A 19583-nucleotide genomic window follows, 5' to 3' on the forward strand; every position below is an offset into this window, starting at 1 on the left:
TTCCGGAGCGGGCCCAAGCATTTCAATTCATATTTCAATGATAACTTAAGATAAACCTCCTTTAAGACCTCATCTTTAATGGAAAGTACAATCAGATCGTCAACATATACGAGCACCACGGCTTTGTATGGTATAAAATATATGCAGTTAGCTCCTAGAAATTTCCTGAAGCCTTATGTGGTAAAAGCCCTGTCCAGCTCCGTAAACCAGCATCGTCCACTCTGCTGTAATCCATAAAGGGCTTTCTTAAGCTTTAAACAATGTGTGCTGGTATCTCCCTGTTCAAATCCTGGTATCTGCGTCATGTAGATCTCTTGGTCCAATGTTCCATATAAATATGCGTTTTTGACGTTCAAATGACTATGCACCCATCCCAGTGCCATAACGAAAAGTGCAATAAAGAAGCGTACAAGCGAAAATCCAATTATGGGTGAAAAGGTGTCTTCATAATCGACCCTTGCCTTTTGGCTGAAACCCTAAGCAACAATCCTTGCTTTATACCGGATGATCTGGCCATCAGGGTTTTTCTTCAAAGTGTAAATCCATTTACAGCCAATAATCTTCTTTTCTTTTGGAATTGCAACAAACTCTGTTACTTCACGCGCTGCCAAGGTGGACATCTCCTCTTTCATAGCCAGTTGGCAGTCATTCTTCTGTGGTGATGACATAGCTTCCGAGTAATTATTTGGAATACATATATCCGTACAATGAGCCTCAAAGATACTGTCAATATCTTCCTGCGTTATATCAGCCATTAAAGATGCGGTTACATTGGACCTTGAGAAATCAAACTCTTCTATTTTATTTGGCAAAGAAGTCTCCTTTAGATAACTAAGACAGGGTTGCCACAAAATTTTCAGATTCAAATTCCCTGACTATTCCCTGTTTTCCCTGACCATTTTAACAGATTTTCCCTGACTTATTAAGACCAAAATTTTTCTGTTATATTTTAATTTTATCAGAAGTTAATAAATTTAGATGAACTTATATTTCAGTAAAAAGGTAATTGCAATGTTGAAAAAATTAGCCAAACATTCCAGGAAATAAATGATAATCGTGGAATTTGTCATAGATCTAGAGTTAAATTACCTTCAAAAAATGCCAAGATAAAATTGAATTCCCTGACTTTTCCCTGAATTTTTACCAATTCTTAAAATTCCCTGACATTTCCCTGACTTTTTAGACCCATTTTTAAATTCCCTGACTTTTCCCTGATTGCCCTGACGTGTGGCAACCCTGTAAGAACTTCATTCTTTGAACGTAATTTAGTACCGTCTGGTGAATAATAATAAATGTCAGCTTGTCCTTTTGTTTTACCCGTTTGTCGGTATACAACTGTTCTGTTCCAACCCGCTGCAACTTTTGGATTAGTAGCACCTCCCTGTGCTCCTTGCGTATCTTCATTAGTGGCACCTCCTTGTGCTCCTTGTGTATCTTCTTCTCGGGGAATCGGCCGTTGAACGTGAGTAGTTTACCCCCCTATTCCTAGCCAAGCGCGGGGGGCGCAGCGTGCTTTCCCCCACGCGTCCACAGCTGCGTGACGGGGGGGAATGAAGCGGGGAATCGCGATTCCGCCCCCCTCGGGCGCGTGTCACGCGCGCGTGACCTGAATAATTAATGAGATTAACAGGTGTTTTGAATAATTAATTAGTTGACCTGTCAATCAACTAGAGTAGGTAAGCAAGTGTTTTAAAAAGGGTGAATATTAATGAGCGTGGTATTGTTTAACTAGGTGGATTACCGTTATGGGTCATTGACCTGTTAGATAGTATAGTAACATGTGTTTAGGATCAACAAGTAGTTATATTATATGTTTGAATATTAATTTTTGGCGGGAAAGTGTAAGCGTCGATCAACAAGTGGTTAAACTCTTTAGGTTTATTAATATACACTTGACATGATTTTGGCGGGGAAACGGGTATAGTTTGTACTCTATAGGTCTATTACATGTGTGTACCTTTATAATTAACCGTTAGGGTTCATGACCTGGTAGCTATATGGTTGTTAAAGTTTTGGCGCGAATTTAACATGTGTTTCGGTTAGAAAAGCGCGGGAAATTGTAAGCGTATCTTTATAATTAACCGTTAGGGTTCATGACCTGGTAGCTATATGGTTGTTAAAGTTTTGGCGCGAATTTAACATGTGTTTCGGTTAGAAAAGCGCGGGAAATTGTAAGCGTCGATTAACAAGTAGGAATGGTACGTTTTAACCAATCTGTATGAAAATGGTTTATATGATACAACTAACGTGCTTATTAAGAAAGATACAAAAATAAATATAAACAGTTTATTTTTAAATTAAAATTTTAAGGGCGCCACCTAAAATTACATAAATTAGTTGCTAATATAATAAAACATGTTGAATATATTACCCCCTTCCACGATGATTTTGATCCCCGGCGCTAGAAAAAATTCATATTATAATTTCATACGTATTAAAATATATTTAACGAATTACCTTTCCTCAAGTCCAGTACTCGCATTTCCGCCGACAATGACGGGTTGATCAAAATCTCCCGATAGGGAATTGTGGGAGAGTTCGAGGGCGTTGGGGAGTTCCCGGGTGTTGGTGGGTCCGAAGGCGTGGAGGGTGGTGGCAACGTGTCGGGTCCTATTGTTAGAATTTTTATAAAAGTATAATAAAAAATAGAAAATAATTACTTCGAACTGGTCCTAGGTCCGCGTTTTCTCCTATAATTTAATAATTATCAATTTCTTGTTACAGTATATTATCAAAAGTACATTACTTCCGCGTCCTCTCCCCTTCACTACTTTAATAAATTCTGCCGTAGTATTGGAGGCCCTAAATTTTTAAATTTTTGTTGAAAAGGTTCGTATTAAGACGTTTTACAACTTACATTGTAGTTCAGGAACGTAATGTGATAAAACATGAAAAAATCGCGCCTTTTATACCCGGTAATCTTAACCTAAATATTTGATTTACTATAGCTTGAGGTTAGGTTCGTGTATGGAATTTTTCTCGAGAAAACATTGATTTATTTAAAAAAACGTTACGTTAATAGAGTACGTGAAAATTGTTACAAAACCATTAGAAAATGGAGTTTCCTAAGCATCCCGCTAGGGGGTTTATTTACCACATGTTGATATAAAAAAACCGTTACGAAAAATTACGAGTACCTAAAACCGTTATGAAAATTAGCATGTGTTATAGAAGTTCCTAAGCGTCCCGCTAGGGGGTTTTGCGACTATAAATAGAGGGACGCGCTTTATTTGCATTTATTTCACAACTTGCTTTCGACTTGAAGAAATTGTAAGTACATTTTAAAATTTGGGGAATTACCTTTTTTAAATGACCGTTTATTGTTAGGAAATTATTCTGGCACGATGGATTTTGACCGCAAAGTAATAGTTTATTAATTCAGTCTATTTTTTATACCATTTAATTTAGTTTAATTTTTAGAACCAATCCGAAACACCTCCCTGCTCCCAGGTCAATAAGGTCCGTCGTCGATTAGATTTCGGAAATAAAGTAAATATTAAGAAAACTCGTTTTGAAGTAGACATCCCGAAGAATCAACCTGATATCATAGATTTAACATGCCACGAGGTACTCGATAGCCCTTCCAAACAATCGCCATTCAAACCAGTTGATGCGCCACCCAAAAGCACCCTATCCAAGCCAGGCCCATCTCAACCAGGTCCATCTCAAGCCGGTCCATCTAAGCCAGTAGACGACGGCTGGACGGATATAGTCGTAGAGTTTTCCCGCCATAAAAATTTCGGGATAAAAATTGCAAGTTTCAAAAATAACTTGTATTTAGATATAAGGCGTTACGTCAAAAATAGCGATCGGCCAACCGCGACAAAAGACGGCGTTTGCGTCAAACTAGATTCGGCGTATGAGTTAAAAGAGTATCTAGAACAGATAGTTTATGAAGAAGGTGATTTTCAACTAAGAAACGAGAAGGTTGAAATTCTAGCGGGTCGGCGAGGTGAAGTTCTAGTTTACAAGAACCGTGGACGTCACTACGAAAAACTATTAAACTTGCAGAATTCCGGCGAAGTTTACGACGTCGCGACAACGATTCAAACCGTATTAAATATTTACGCAGGACTTTAAAAACACCATGGCCCTCGATCTTAGCACCCGTTTCAACCCTAAAAATTTTTACTCGATAGATAAAATCATTGCCAGTTCTTCTCGAAAGTATAGGTGTAAATCTATGCTATTCGAGTGTAATTTTAAAAATTTAGACCAATTAAACCACGCGGATATCAGTAACCAACTGACCCGTATTTTCCAATCAATATTAGATAGAATTACGGCCGATAATTTAGGCTACACGCGCGTCAGGGTGGTGGTAATTTCCGATGAGCTGCAAGATCCGATAAATTTCCAATTAATGAATATTAATGAGTTGACAGCTGAGAGAATTTTAACGGGGATTGAAAAGGTAGCCCAGTCCGTAAAAACCATTTATCTAGAGTCACCCCTCCGATTCGACCTAATATTTCTTCAAGATACCCCTATGAGAGGACTTCCTCGCAGTGTTAGAAGCAGAAGTTATGAATGTTTAGATCAGTATATCAACCAAGGTAACACATTTATTCCAATTAGAAATACGGACAATTTATGTTTTACGAGAGCCCTGGCGGTGGGAAGAGTTTTGGCCGACTATCAGCATTTAAAAAGTTTAGGACAGGGTGCTAGTTTTAATCAAAACGATTTAAAGACAATTAGAAACGGGCACAAGCCCGAACAAGAAATTGAAGCCAAAAAATTACACGCCCTAGCGGGGGTTCCCGAAGGCCCCGTAGAAATAATAGACATTAACCGATTCCAAAATATATTACCCGACTACCAAATTATATTAATCTCGGCGGACGATAATTTCGATAAAGTGTTTATTGGTCCCTTCAAAGAAAAACAAATTTTCCTCTTTAAAATTAAAGACCACACCCACGTCGTACGATCTTATTCGGCCATGTTTGGAGCGCAATCTTTCTGTAAATTTTGTCTTACCCTGTTACATAGTATCAAACAGAAAAAAAGTCACGACTGCGGACCCGAGCTTAAATGCCGGCGCTGTCGCGGCCCGGAGTTCCACCCCAGTATAGAACAGGCTACCCGTTGTAATGACTGTAATCGGTATTTTGCCGGACCAAATTGTTTCTCCCAACACGTAGAACTAGGAACCTGTCAGGTTTTAAGGCGCTGTTTAAATTGCGGGAAAGACTATGAAGGCAATCATAATTGCGACAACAAATGCGCTTTTTGCAAAATTGAGCATCCCAAAAACGAGTGTCACGTCCGCCCATTAGAAATAAAATCAAATGAGAAACGACTATGTTATTTTGATTTTGAGACCATAACGACTGACACTAAAATTAGACCAATTTTAATCATTTCCGCGATGCAAGAAGCGCCATTTTCGACCAATTATGATTACCGAAAATTTCACGGCTTTGATTGCGTTCAAAATTTCCTAGATTATTTATTAGCATGCCAGGTGACAGTTAATGGTCGGAAAAGAGATACGGTTACGAGGCCGGTCTTTGAAAACGTCATATTAATTAGCCATTTCGGGAGTGGTTTCGATACGTTGCTTATTCTTAACGGTCTATTAAAACGAAAGATTAAACCCGAGATAATTTATACCGGTTCCAAAGCCCTGGGTATGTTTCTCGCCCAATTTAAAATAGCCTTTATCGATAGTTTCATGTTCCTACCTACAGCCCTTCGAAATTTCTCGAAAACTTTTAAGATTGTCCAAAAGAAAGGTTATTTTTGTTATTCATTCGCTACGGAAAACAATTTAGATTACATCGGCGCCCTCCCCGAGAAAGAATATTTTGGTATCGACAAATTTACGGACGAGGAAATCGTAGAATTTAATCAATGGTACGATTCCCAGCGTTACGTCGTTTTTGATCTAAATAAAGTTTTAACCGAATACGCGATCGATGACGTAAAACTTTTACTGAAAGGATTCGATAGTTTTAGAAATTTATTTTTAAAAACAGTCGATTTTGATTTGTTAGGGTCAAACGCCATAACGTTGCCGGGAGCCGTCACAAATTTATTCCTTAGTAGATTTGTCGAACCAAACACTATCGCGATTGTTCCGGGGACGGGTTATAGGAAACGCCATAGTGCCAAGGCCCTAAAATGGTTAGCTTATTTGGGGAAAAAACTCAACGTGACATTTCAAACGGCGCGATCGCTAGGTGGAGAACATGTCATTTATCCCTATCGATTAGACGGTTATTGTTCCTCGCCCGAAATAATTGCCGAATTTTACGGCTGCCATTACCATAAATGCCCACTGCACACTGACCACCAGGCTTACGATAAACAGTTAAAAGATTATAATTTAAATATTTATCTCAAAACCTTAGACCGCGAAAATTTTTTAAAAAAGGAAAAGCCTAATGCACAGTTTATTAGTATATGGGAACACGAGTATGATGAGTTAGTAGAAGACCCAGCAATTGCGAGTTTTTGCGATTCCCTACCCTTTACCAAACCGATAGGAGCGAGAGACGCCATTCGCGGGGGGAGGGTCGAAAACTTTGTAATTTACGCCGAAGCCACTCCCGATCGACCAATCAAAGTCGTGGATTTCAATAGTATGTACCCGTCCGTCCAGATGAGTTCCTATAAATATCCCAAATCAAGCCCCGAAATTATAACTTGTAACTTTAATTTTTCCGTTAACGCTTATTTTGGTCTGATTAAAGCTACGGTGCTGCCACCTACCAATTTAAACCTCCCTATTCTCTCAGCTAAAATTAATAGTAAAATTTATTATACTCTCTGCTACAAATGTGCAGCTGAACAATGTTTCGAATGTACCCATACTGTTCGAGAGCGTAGCATAACCGACGTGTGGACGACCCCCGAGTTTTATCTAGCGATAGAGTACGGTTACAAAATTATTACAATTCACGAAGTACATCATTACCAAGAGACATTCGATAAAGATTGTCCGCTATTCGATGACTATATTCGGCTTTTTTACAAAATCAAAGTTCAAAATTCGTCGTATCCAAAAGACATAATTACATTAGAACAAAAACTTAATTATTTACGAGACTTTAATGAAATTGACGGGTTAGATTTAAATTTAGACGATATAACCGATAATCCCGCTTTAAAAGCTATTGGCAAACTTAGTCTAAACAGTCTGTGGGGCAAAAATTCCATTAATTTAAATCGAGGCCAAAGTGTTTTTATTAATTCTTATAAGGAATTAGTCGAAATTTTGGCCGATAAAACCAAAGAATTAACGGATTTTAAACTACTAGACGATGATATAGCCTTAGTCACCACTCGTTTTCGGGAAGACTACGTTCCAACTTATCGGAAAGGGTCACCAACGATAGGCGCGTTTGTAGCCAGTTACGGCCGTATTAAATTATACAAATTAATGGCTCAAATTGGTTCTAATTTAAATTACGTCGATACTGATTCTGCTTTTCTTTATATGAGTAAAGACTTAAATATTCCGCTTGGGACTACCCTAGGTACATTAGCTGACCAGTATCCCAATGAAAATATAAAAGCCTTTGTTTCCTTGGGATGTAAAGCTTATTCAATTTTATTCGAATCTGGAAAGATTGTCACTAAACTTAAGGGCATTACATTGACTAAAAAAAATCAGTCAATTGTCAACTTTGAAGCTGTGAAGGACCTCGCTACACGCAACCAACAATTGAAATACAGCGTCGAAGTCCCATTTAACGTGAAACGTTTAAAAACGGGGCAGCTATTCCAAAAACCAGCTGAAAAACTCGTTGGATTTACGTCTAACAAGCGAATCTTCAAGAGCGACGGTACCAGTATTCCCTTCGGCTACAAAAATGTCAGTAACGCGGCTCAAGTTTAAATCGCCGACCACGTTCCTCATCAGTGGACCGAGTCGATGCGGAAAAACAGTTTGGACTTTTCGGCTTTTAAAAAATCGACACACGCTGTTCGAGAAACCTCCCGAGCGAATCATTTATTGTTATAATATTTGGTCGGAAAAATTCAATGAGCTTAAAAAAATTATACCTGATATCGAGTTTCATCAGGGTTTATTAAGTGAGAAACCGGAAGAAATATTTGATAGTTCTATAAATAACTTGCTCGTTCTCGACGATCTCTCTCAAAGTTGTTTAAATAACGCGTACGTTTCGGAATTATTTCGTGTTGGTAGTCACCACTTAAATTTAACTATATTATTCTTAACCCAAAATGTTTTTGGTCAAGGTCGAGCGGCTCGCGATATTAGCTTGAACTCATCGTACATTGTTCTATTTAAGAGTCCGCGTGATCCTAGTCAGATTAAATGTCTCAGTCGACAAGTATTTCCTAATAACCCAAATTTTCTAAGTACTGTGTACAATAATGTAACTACTTCCCGACCCTATTCTAATATTGTTTTAGATTTAAATCAAGAAACACCAGAACATTTCAAAGTGCGAACAAATTGCTTATTTGAAGAGGGCCCAATGATAACTTTTCTAGAGTAATGGTGACGGGTTTAAAAATAATGTTTAAAAAAAATTTATTCTGTTAAATATATTCTATAAAAAATATGTGAAAATGTTTTCATTGTATAAATTCTTTGTGTTTTTTGAATAAATTTGAATGTATTTATAAAATTGTTTCATTACGTAAGATGACTTGGCCACGAGCGATACGGGAACATAAACCTTATTTAACGCTCATTAAAAAAGCTTCCCCCAGTCAGCGCAAATTTTTAATTAAAAACGCTAGTCCCGAACAATTAAACTCTATTTCTAATATTTGTCTTAATATTACCCGGGGGGCGCTACCTGTAGGCGCAAATAGGAAAAAAATATTACAGCGCTATAAAGCGTGCATCAGAAAACTTGCTCGTAAAAATTTAACCGACTTAAACCGTCGAAAAATTCTAATATCTCAGCGAGGTGGATTCTGGGGTGCAATTCTCGGTTCATTAATTCCCGTGGTTCTTAACCGTATTATTAATCGATGAAAAAATTCGTTTTAGTCCCCGCTGATAGCTATTTTAGCGATACGGCCAAATTAATAGACATTATTCAAAATCAAATGAAAAGTATCATAAATAAACCGATTAAAGTAGGGAGTGAGGAGGATACGTTACGAGAGTATTTAACTATGCTTCAAAGGTACTTTAAAATTAAAGAATTTCAAGGAGTCCCCGCCGTTCGTTTAGAGCCCCCAGCGATGCCTCCTCCATCGAATACGTTAGCTCCTCTTCTCGCACCGGCGCAGATTATACGGCCCGTGGCCCCTCTTCTCGCACCGGCGCAGATGATACGACCCGTAGCTACACCAACAAATTCTCCGAGAAATGTCTCTCGCGGTTCCCCCGTTTCACCCAGTACTACGTTGATTTCTCCCGATCCGATTCCCGTTTATCTACACGCGGAACCGAGACCCCCTCTTCGACCTACTCCCCCAGTCCCGGCGTTTCTACCGGATCATTTGATAGCGGAGTCAACACCGAATATTCCCGAAGCCGTCCACGAAGCACTCCGCCGCGAGTTTGATCCTCTTTCAAGTAGTACACCACGCCGTTCCGAAAGTACCAGTAACATAAGGAACCTCTTCAATACGTCTGAAGGCGCGACGGGTACTACACGAGACAGCGACGCAACGTATAGGCCATCGGCTGAAAGCGTGGAGAATTTATCGGAGGCTGTGTCTCTACCATTTTCGGATAAAGATTTGCAAACGAATGAAAAGCACGTGAAGAGGAGACTAAATGTTCGCAAACCTTATCCGACACCTAAAAACAGACGCCGAGCATTAAGCCCTCTTAAAAAATGGAAAAATTGATACAATAAAAAATTTATTGATTACAATATTTATTTTCGTGATTCATTAAATGCAGACACATATTCCATAACGAGATTATGTCATTGATATATAGAGTATCATTATACATATCTAATATTTCTCTATAAGTATACCCCGAACATTTACATACGATATAAAATAAACAATGAGCACCGCATGTTTCCGAGTCAATCGGTTGGATAATATTTTTATTATATACCCACTTTTTAGCTAAATGACCCAAGTTAAAATTGTACGTAACAGGTGAATTTCCAAACGAACAGAAAAATTCTCCCTTTCCCGATTCAATAAACACAGCGACCCAATGAGAACCTGGTTCCGTCGAATCGTCCGTATTTATAATAAAACAATACGTTTTCTGTTTCGGCGGTTTTTTGGGAATCGCGTCTTTGGAAAATATACCAATATAAAATGGGCGCGTTCTATAATCACATTTCAAAAATTCATCAAGCTGATTAGTATTCATGATAGAATCTTTTGTAGTTCTTCGGGATAGAATGAACCCAAGATGACTTGATTATTTTGATCTTGTATGACGTAAACAGGACGAGGTCTATTAATCACTCTCTTAATAGTAAACACTTCCTTCGACCAGTATCCCTTATAGCCTTTAGTAAACGCTTTCGGGGCTTTTGTTAATCGAACACGTTCACCGACTTTGAATTTGGCTTTTTCCCTAATTGATTTTTTACCGTAAAGATTTTTCCAAACTAAATGCTCATTATCAACCGTTACTTCACACGGTTTGAACCCGGTCGACCTGTGTACACTGTTATTATACGATCTAACAATTTTCGGTAAATCCTTAATGAAATTTGGTTTCTTAGTTTTAGTAATTAAACGATATATTTTGTTCTCGAGAGTTCTATTGGCGCGTTCTACGATTCCGCATTTTATGTCCCCGTAACTTACAAAATGTTTTATATCGTTCTTTTTTAAATAATCCTGTACGGTCTTATTAAGAAATTCCTTCCCTTGATCCGTATTAATTTTCATGGGTTTATTAACTTTGTGAATTTTTTTTAGCGCCTGTAGAACGTCTTTCCCGCTCTTTGTTTTCAAAGGTAACGCGGATAAAAAGCGCGATAAAACGTCAATGTTAACTAAAATAAAATTATAATCCGGTTTCAACTCGTCCAAAACTATTAAATCCATTTGATGAATTTCATTCAGTGACGTCACATATGTTGGTGTACGAGCAAATTTAAGCTTTCGGTCTCTATGCAACGTATAGGGGTCTTGCGTTAACAACCATTTTTTAATTTTGGTCTTTGGAATTAAGGGCAAACTTTTTTCTAATCGCTTGACACCGCCTAATCCCCCTGGATTTTCAGTATCGTAATAGACTTTCTCTATGGTTTTATTCATGGCCGCGCGCTTTGACCTTTTAACTTGTAATAAAAATTAAACAAACCATATTCTTAAATTTATACCATTTATTAAAACAAAAATTCTGTAATAATTTCATTTACATCGTTAACCATTGCATGAAATAAATTATGTATGTTTAAAGAACAATGTGGGTAGTTTTCGTTAAAATTATTTAGAGTCTTTTGATAATTGACCAGAGGAAGAGCTCTTTTCACATTAGCCTCAAGCCTTTCAGACCAATGCGAAGCTACGGGAAGGCACGTAATGTCATGAGCCAATTGAAAGTGACAAGCTGTATTTTCACAGGATCCCGTTAACGACATTAGAATCTCGGTTAATTCGTCTTTAATACATTTCTTCATACACTGGTAACAGTTTTTTCTCTCCTGAATTTCCGTATTAAGACTTAAACGAATAATTTTTAACCGCTCCCAGCTTGTTTTACACATTGCAAAACCGTTTGAAGTCGAGTACAAGACATTATACTTGTCATTAGCTCCGCGGACGTGCGAACGCAAATCAATAAATTTACCTCTTTGACATATAAATCCTTCGAGTTTTACGTAATCGGTTAGCCAACTATGAAATCGGGTTGGGGGTTTTGTCAAGTCAAAGAATGTGTCAATTTCATCGGAAAATGTCCATAAGTTTTCCCAAACGTTAAGATTAAATGAAACGTATTTTCTATGCCCTTGGCGTTTAATTTTAAGATCGGTACCCGGAATGTCATTTGAAAGAAAAATTTCCAGTTTATCGGAGAGATAATGAGAGCGTGACATGGTTGAACGATTGCAAGCGAGGAACTGTTAAACCGCTTAAGGTAAAGTGCTTTAAATGGGTTTTATTCGGCGTTATAAATTACTTTGCGATCGCGTGTTATCAAAATCTCATTATCGAATTCAAAATACATTATACATGTCACATTATGTGTTAATGCGTTTTTAAATTGCACATCGAGTCGTAAACTACCGTCCTTTCTAAGAGACATATAATCCCCACTAGCATTGTTGTCGCTCGTTAGATCGAACAGATACATGTTATACCCGTATTTAAAATTTTTAAAACTTATGAAATTACCACGGTCGGCCCCATCGATCCCCATCGCGGAAAATAGACTCTGATAAGGTAAACAATAATTCCCTTCGTCGTAGTCCATTTGGAACCCATCGGGAGGATAACGATCAGGACCCACCGAGAGGGACAAATCGGTCACGTTTAAATGTTCAAATTGTAAACTATTACTATTCAATGACCCAATAAACGCATCTTCCTTGACAAAAACCACAATAGCTCGTTTCGGTAATCTACCTAAAATGATGTTATCGCGGTTTATACTCGTTAGGCCTCTCGCTACGCTAAAATTTTTAACAATCGTTTGCGTTAAGGGATAAATAGCTGGAATATCTGATTCTAGCATTTTTGCATGCGCCAATACGATTGAAGGATTAACTTTAACTTTTGTCACGTACAAGTACGCTTGGTCTATAACTAATTTATAATCCTTGCCAGCTTCCATAGACATGACGGTAGTTAGGCGCGGGCTTCTAACTAAACGAAATCGTACCGGAACTTGGTTTAACATAAACTTATTAATTTTACACACATCAACAGACAAAGGCCCCATTATTTCAAAGGATTGCGATTCTTTTGATCTTGAGCTTCGCTTAAGGGCCCCGTTGGACTCTGACTTGAACGTATCTAACCACATTTCCGTAGGCTTGGTCGTAGAGTCCATATAAAAGAGACTATTTTGGAGTTGCGAATTTTTTGCATCTTGTCCATAGTTGACTAATTTTTCAATGTACGAACTGTAAGCGTAGCAGTTGTTCGCGGACTGGGTAGAAGTATCCCCGAGATAACAATCGCATTGATTAAAAAGCGACCCTATTAGATTATTCGTTGGTGCCACTTTTGTTTCAACGGCGGGGACATCCGATCCATCGTTATGTAAAAGTCTCAGTTTCAATTTTAACATAGTTTTTGATAAATCCATATATAAATCTTCCGACGCGGGAATAAAAAATTCCAGAGGGCCATTGTCCGATAAATTGTTTGTTGGTAAATATCTTATTTCCGTTGTGGTAATTACATTAGTATTGACCAATGGGCGTTGAAAAATATCCAGCTGACTTAGCATTCCCTCGTAAACCGCCATTATTATCCTAAAAAGTCAAGTTTGGTTCTTTTTGTAACTCTCCGTTTGGACACTTTTTTTCGTTTCCTAATGGGGCCCGTTCGTCGTTTACGGCAGCCGCTGCCAGACTGATTTCTCGTTAATCGATCAGCCGCTTTATGTAATAAATTGCTACCGGCGATTCTTAAAGTGTTCTTTAACGTTTCTTTAGGGTCATGTCCTTGTTTTAAATCTTGCCACCATCTCTTGCCTACTCCAAAAGCCTCTTTGGTCACGGGTTTGATAATGGGTGTTATATATTTTATCAGCTTTTTAAAAATTCCGCCCACGCCTCTTCCCCGTTGATAAACAGGTCCGGCAAAAAATGGTCCGCCACCATATTGTTCGCGGTAATATTTGAAATAACTTTCACTGTCGGCCATTTCGTCTCAAATGAAGTCTAACGACACTTTTTCCGTTTATAAAGGCTATTGTTTCGCCAAAATCCGTTTTCATGTCAATGTCAACTATTTCTGTATTATTTGTTCTCAAAGGATAGTAATCAATTTTGTCAAAAATAATAGATTTTTCAAACGGCTTATCATTTCCAGCTAGCGGTATTATTTTCATCAAAGGGGCAAACGTATCGCCTACATATTGAGGGTATATTAAATTTGAATATATATATAGTGTTCTGGCTCCCATTGATAAATCAGCAGCGTAGAGACTATCTGTATTGGCCAAGAGTTCACTAAAGCGCGTAAAGCCTAGCATTTCACCGAGACCTTTCTCAGATGAATGAAATATAATTGCAAACCCCGCCGCGGCTCCAATGTGAACGGATCCATTATGGTTAATGGTTAATTTAAATTTATCCCTTATTTCCTCATCCAAGGTTAACATCATTGCGTCTAAAATGTCTTGGACACTCGAGTAAGCACCAGTCGGTATTTGATAATCAATTCGAGTTTCGACTCTAAACGCGGCGTCTTGTACATTATCACTTCTAATTTCAATGTAATTAAAGTTATTTAACGATAAGGACTTTATATAACCAGCAAAAGGTTTCGTACAAAAATATGACCCAATATGAAATCCGTCTTTCCGATATGGATTTATGTTAGGTTCAAAATCGAGAAGCTCTTTAATTGGTCCATTGGGAATTCTAATATGGTAGTTATTGGTGGTTATCAAATTCCAACAGAGCCCGTTTGGTTTTGCGTGGAGTTCAATTTTAATTTCATTATCAAGCCCGAATTCTTTTAAACTTTCATTAAGCGCTGCAATAAGTTTTCGCACGACACTATATCGAAGGATATTTCCATTCTGGTCTTTCTCCGCTTCAATTTTACCCACTTTCACTGATATTTTAAAGTATGTAAACGGTTGCACGTTTTTAATGGTTGTCGTGGAAACTGCTAAAAATGACCGGTTTTTTTCTGTAATATTTTCCCATGTTGGCGGTAATATAATTTCGCTAATTCCAACTTCAAAATTTGAAGGTACATTTAAAGGTCGTCCTAAATTTACTTTATAAGTAGACGCTGTATTTTCCGGGTATAAATCGCTCGAAGCGTTACTCGGTAATGTTAAAAATAGATCGTCCATTGCAAAAATAATATGGCCACTAGCCTGAACCACCACGTAAACTTTAATTAGATACGATATTAACAACTGGTTATATACTATGACATTCCTTTCTAATTTATAGGGCTATTCACCTCTAGTTATCGATAACCTGATTTTGATTTCCAGTTTTTCCTGGATTTACTGATATAAAAGGACGGGATTTTTTCCATGTTTTCTCACAATTCGTTAATGTTTCTGATAAAAAGTCTTACGTTCCTTATGAAAAATCAACAATCTACTAGTAGCTGGGATCTCTCTCGACATGGTAATATACTTATAATAACATTCAAATTATTTTAAAATATTCCACCAAAAATGTGTGTAAAGCTAGTCTTAAAACAACTTAATGTTTCCCCGACATACGTTCTAAAACGCCTCACTTGGTGGCGCTGGAGAAACTTTTTGACGGGGCCTCGTACCCAGTTTAACCCCCCGACCTCCCATAAATCTTTCTATCATACACCTTATTTAAATTGAATAATACAATATATATATATATTTATATATACGACCCAAAACAAAATACTAGCTCAAAATTATAGTTTTTTACCTTGTCAAATGACAATGATGAGTCCGTTACTGTTCGTTGAGCTTTACCAATGGCCGTTAGTAATGGCGTACATCCTAGACCGTTAAAATATTTAAAAAAATGTTAATTTATAAGCCTAAAAGTTTACCTGGAAAGTATGCGGCCAATATAATTCCTAGAAATCTAAAAAATGTTAAAAGTTACGCGGTTAGATACTTAGCACAATTTAGTTCCCATTAGCAATAACTAGAGTGCCCGAAATCCTATTTAAAACGTTCAAAACTTAAAACATTATCTTAACAATACTTCTGGCTTAACTTTCTTTTGGAGAATGGCTATTTCGACCGCGTTGCCAGAGAGTGTAAAGTCGCTTCGCTACAGAGAGGCGCCTCTTCCTATCCCCGTAATGTTAAAATTTCGTGGTACGTTTTTTCCCCATGAGAGCGTTGAAGAAGCAGACGACGGTGTTTGCAATTCCCGGACACACGATGGCACTGTAAAATTGCTTATCAAAGAAAAATAAATTTTGCTCTCAGTAGGTTAAAGTTGAATTCAGCTCAGTCAGCTGTGATGTTGAATTATTTTAACTATTTAAGTAAAACAGTTGATTTCGTAAGAAATATAAAAAGTAAGTACAAGAAAAATCCCTCCCTATTTCATTTCAATATTAACAACTATACTTTTTTAATATATCAAAAGAAATTCGTGGAATCTAAAGTGGAATATTTTATGGGCTGGCCAAGTCTTAATTAAATATACCAAAACCATGGTAGAACATTGGTGTTTTGAATAGCAGCGGTGAATTAAATATTCTGAAATATAATTAAGAATATTTTTTTAGAAGGTTTGGACTTTTAATGGCTTTGCAAATTTCTAAATCTTCGTCAGTGAATTGTCCTTTACCTTGCAAAACCCAATGGTTATCATAATTGGACAAATCTTCATCATGGTCCAGGAGCTGGTACTTTAAACGAGTCTGTTTAAAATAAAGTCATCCAAATTGTCAATTCAATATGAATCTGATGGTTTTAAGAGGCTATTGACTGATGCAGCTCTGTATGCTGCCTGGTATTGTTGAGGATTTGGATGATCTCAATTAGCCTTTTAGGTTTACATAGAGCCGTGTAGCGGCCAATGGGAGAAACTCATAAATTACTGGATTATCGTCTGCTAAGCAGACTATTTTCCTTGATAAGAGACCAAAGCGTCTGCTTAGCAGACGAAAATCCAGTAGTTTTTAAGCTTCTCGCTATGGCTGCTACGTGGCTCTATGTAAACCTTATTGGCGAATGGAACCAAAGTAGTTTTCTAAAAATCTTGACTAATTCTTCCAGTTACTAAGAACTTAAAACAAAAATTATCCTTTATATCATTCCATAGGAGTAGCAAAGACTGAATTGATAGTTTCCACCCTTCAATACAAGGTAAGGTTTTATACCTACTGTCGTGAACAGCGAAATAAAAGACGCGAACTTTTCCGACATAAAAACCGGTAAACCTTTTTCCTCTTATTTCAAAACAGAACTGGCCGTTAATTTATTTTTACACGCGCAAAATAACACCTTTTTTAACAGCCACCAAAAACTCACTTTCACGCGCGCGTGCGCTATATAAACATTTGAAAACGAATATAGGTACATGTACTATACAAAATTACGATGTGTACAACCGAACATTCCGCCCGCCTTGAAATAACGAATTTCAAATGAGATAGTAAAAGTCCGGAAAGTTACATTTGCATACATAAATAACCCTTAGTAAACAGTTTGAATACAATTAAAATCAGTCTAGTGGTAACTGGCATAATTTAACTACGGGTCTTTTCAGTGATTTGTCAGAGGTTCTGACAGTTACGACGCGAACTTGATTGTCTTGTCCTGGATGAAGTTCAGTGATTCTTGCCATTCTCCACTTGGTTGGAGGTAAATCTTCATCTTTGAGCAAGACCAAGTCGCCGACTCGTAGATTCGGTTTTGGTGTAGTCCACTTTGGACGTTGTTGAAGGCGAGAGAGGAATTCATTTCGCCAACGGTTCCAAAAGTGCTGCAGTACTTGTTGGCCCAATTGCCAACGTGACAGGCGGTTGACGTTTTCAGAAGTGAGATCTGGTTCGGGTATTGCGGTGAGCGCATCTCCGATTAGGAAATGTCCAGGTGTCAACGCATTGAAGTCGTTTGGATTCGAGCTTAACGCCGTTAAAGGACGTGAATTTAAGCAAGCTTCGATTTGGCAAAGAAGCGTTTGCATTTCTTCAAAGTTTAGAACCATGGTGCCAAGAACTCGTTTCAGATGATACTTGACGGACTTCACCCCGGCTTCCCAGAGGCCTCCAAAATGTGGCGCTGCAGGCGGGTTGAAGTGCCAATTAATTCCTTCGTCTGCGAGCCATCGTGACACTTGATCGTTGTTGTTTGTAGAGACTATGAATTTGATGAATGTTTTCATCTCTCGATCGGCTCCTGTAAAGTTGGTTCCACAGTCGCTGTAAATGTCGGCGCATTTTCCTCGTCGAGCAACAAAGCGTTTCAATGCTGCCAGAAATGCTTCGGTGGTCATGTCACTGACAAGTTCAAGATGAATTGATCTTGTGGTAAAGCAAGCGAAGACGACAATGTATCCCTTAAACCTGAAGTGACTTCGTCCCTTCATTAGTTTAAGGGTAAATGGTCCTGCGTAGTCGACTCCACACTTCAAAAATGGCCGAGCAGGATTTACTCTCGCTGGTGGTAAATCGCTCATAAGTTGCTTTACAGTGACTGCCTGCTGTCGTACACATGAAACACATCTTCTGATATGGAAACGTATGGCATCACGAAGACCGACGATCCAATAACGTTTCTGTAAGACAGAAGTTAGTAGTTGAGCACCTCCGTGAAAATGTTTTTCGTGCTCGTGTTGTATTAGAAGTTCTGTTAATTTGCTCTGTCTCGGTAACAGTGCCGGATGCCTTTGTTCGTATGGTAAGTTGGAGTGGCAAAGTCTGCCACCAACTCTAAGAATCCCATCTTGATCGATGTACGGACGCATCGAAAGGATTTTACTTTTCCGTGGTAATTCCTTGTTTTGTTTAAGGCAAGCTATCTCTTCGTTAAAACTGTTGCTTTGGACGACCCGAATCCAATGGGATAGCGCCTTTTCGTTCTCTTCCTTCGATAAAGGTCCAGTAATCCTCAATTCTGTCGCATTTCGCGAATTGAAGACAAAACGTAGAATGTAGGCGGTGATATGAATGAGTTTTTTAAGCGCTGAAAATTTGGAAAGGAGCGTGAAATCCATTTGATGATGTGTTACAAAAGAAATAATTCGTCTTTCCTCGGATAAACATTCATTTGGCTCTGAGAGTTCATGTAGTTCTTGCGTTGTTGCGGCGAAAATAAGGCACTGCGGTCCATGCCACCAGAGACCATGATTTCCCAGTTCACTAGCGGATATTCCTCGAGAAGCGCAATCTGCAGGGTTGCTATCTCCTGAAATGTGATGCCATTGCGCTCTCGGTAGTTTCTCGTGGATTTCTGACACTAGATTGGCTACGAACGTTTTCCAACGTTGCGGTGGAGCTTTCAACCAAGCTAGGACGATTGTTGAGTCCGACCAGCAATGAACATCAGCTATATCCAATCTCAATGACTCCCTGATCAGTTGAATCAGAGAAGCCAAAAGTAATGCACCAGATAATTCCAGTCTCGGAAGTGTGATTTGTTTGAGCGGAGCGACTCTTGTTTTCGCAGCGATCAGTTGTATTTTGATTTGTCCGTTGTTATTCACCGTCTTCAGGTATACGGCAGCTGCGTACGCTTTCTCCGATGCGTCACAAAATCCATGCAGGCTAATGTCTGTAGCATTAGCTTGCGAAATGTGCCGTTGAACCGTAATGTTTTCAATTTCTGGTAAATCGGTTCGAAACGACCTCCATTTAGCTTCAAGTGGTTGGGGAAGTTGCTCATCCCAATTCAATTTTAGCTGCCACATTTCCTGTAACATCAGTTTCGCTCGAACGGTTACTGGTGCCAACAGTCCCAGAGGATCGAATATCCTTGCTGTATCCGAAAGAATCGTACGTTTAGTGATTGAACTTCTTGACGCTGGAGAAGTAACCATAAACGAGAAATTATCAGCCGAAGGAGTCCA

General features: G+C 38.4%; 1 long non-coding RNA gene across 1 annotated transcript; it reads right to left on the reverse strand.

Annotated features, from left to right (window-relative positions):
* Nucleotides 1-2272: 2272 nt before the first annotated feature.
* Nucleotides 2273-15773, reverse strand: LOC149946493 (uncharacterized). Its single transcript, XR_016480497.1, has 5 exons — nucleotides 15604-15773; nucleotides 15477-15550; nucleotides 2661-2690; nucleotides 2458-2610; nucleotides 2273-2401 (listed from the first exon to the last, which is right to left on the reverse strand). It is a non-coding gene; the product is annotated as an uncharacterized LOC149946493 (long non-coding RNA).
* Nucleotides 15774-19583: the final 3810 nt, after the last annotated feature.

Source organism: Leiobunum rupestre, chromosome 4, assembly GCF_980474605.1.
Source record: "Leiobunum rupestre chromosome 4, qqLeiRupe1.1.hap1, whole genome shotgun sequence".
Classification (NCBI taxonomy): Eukaryota; Metazoa; Arthropoda; class Arachnida; order Opiliones; family Sclerosomatidae; genus Leiobunum; species Leiobunum rupestre.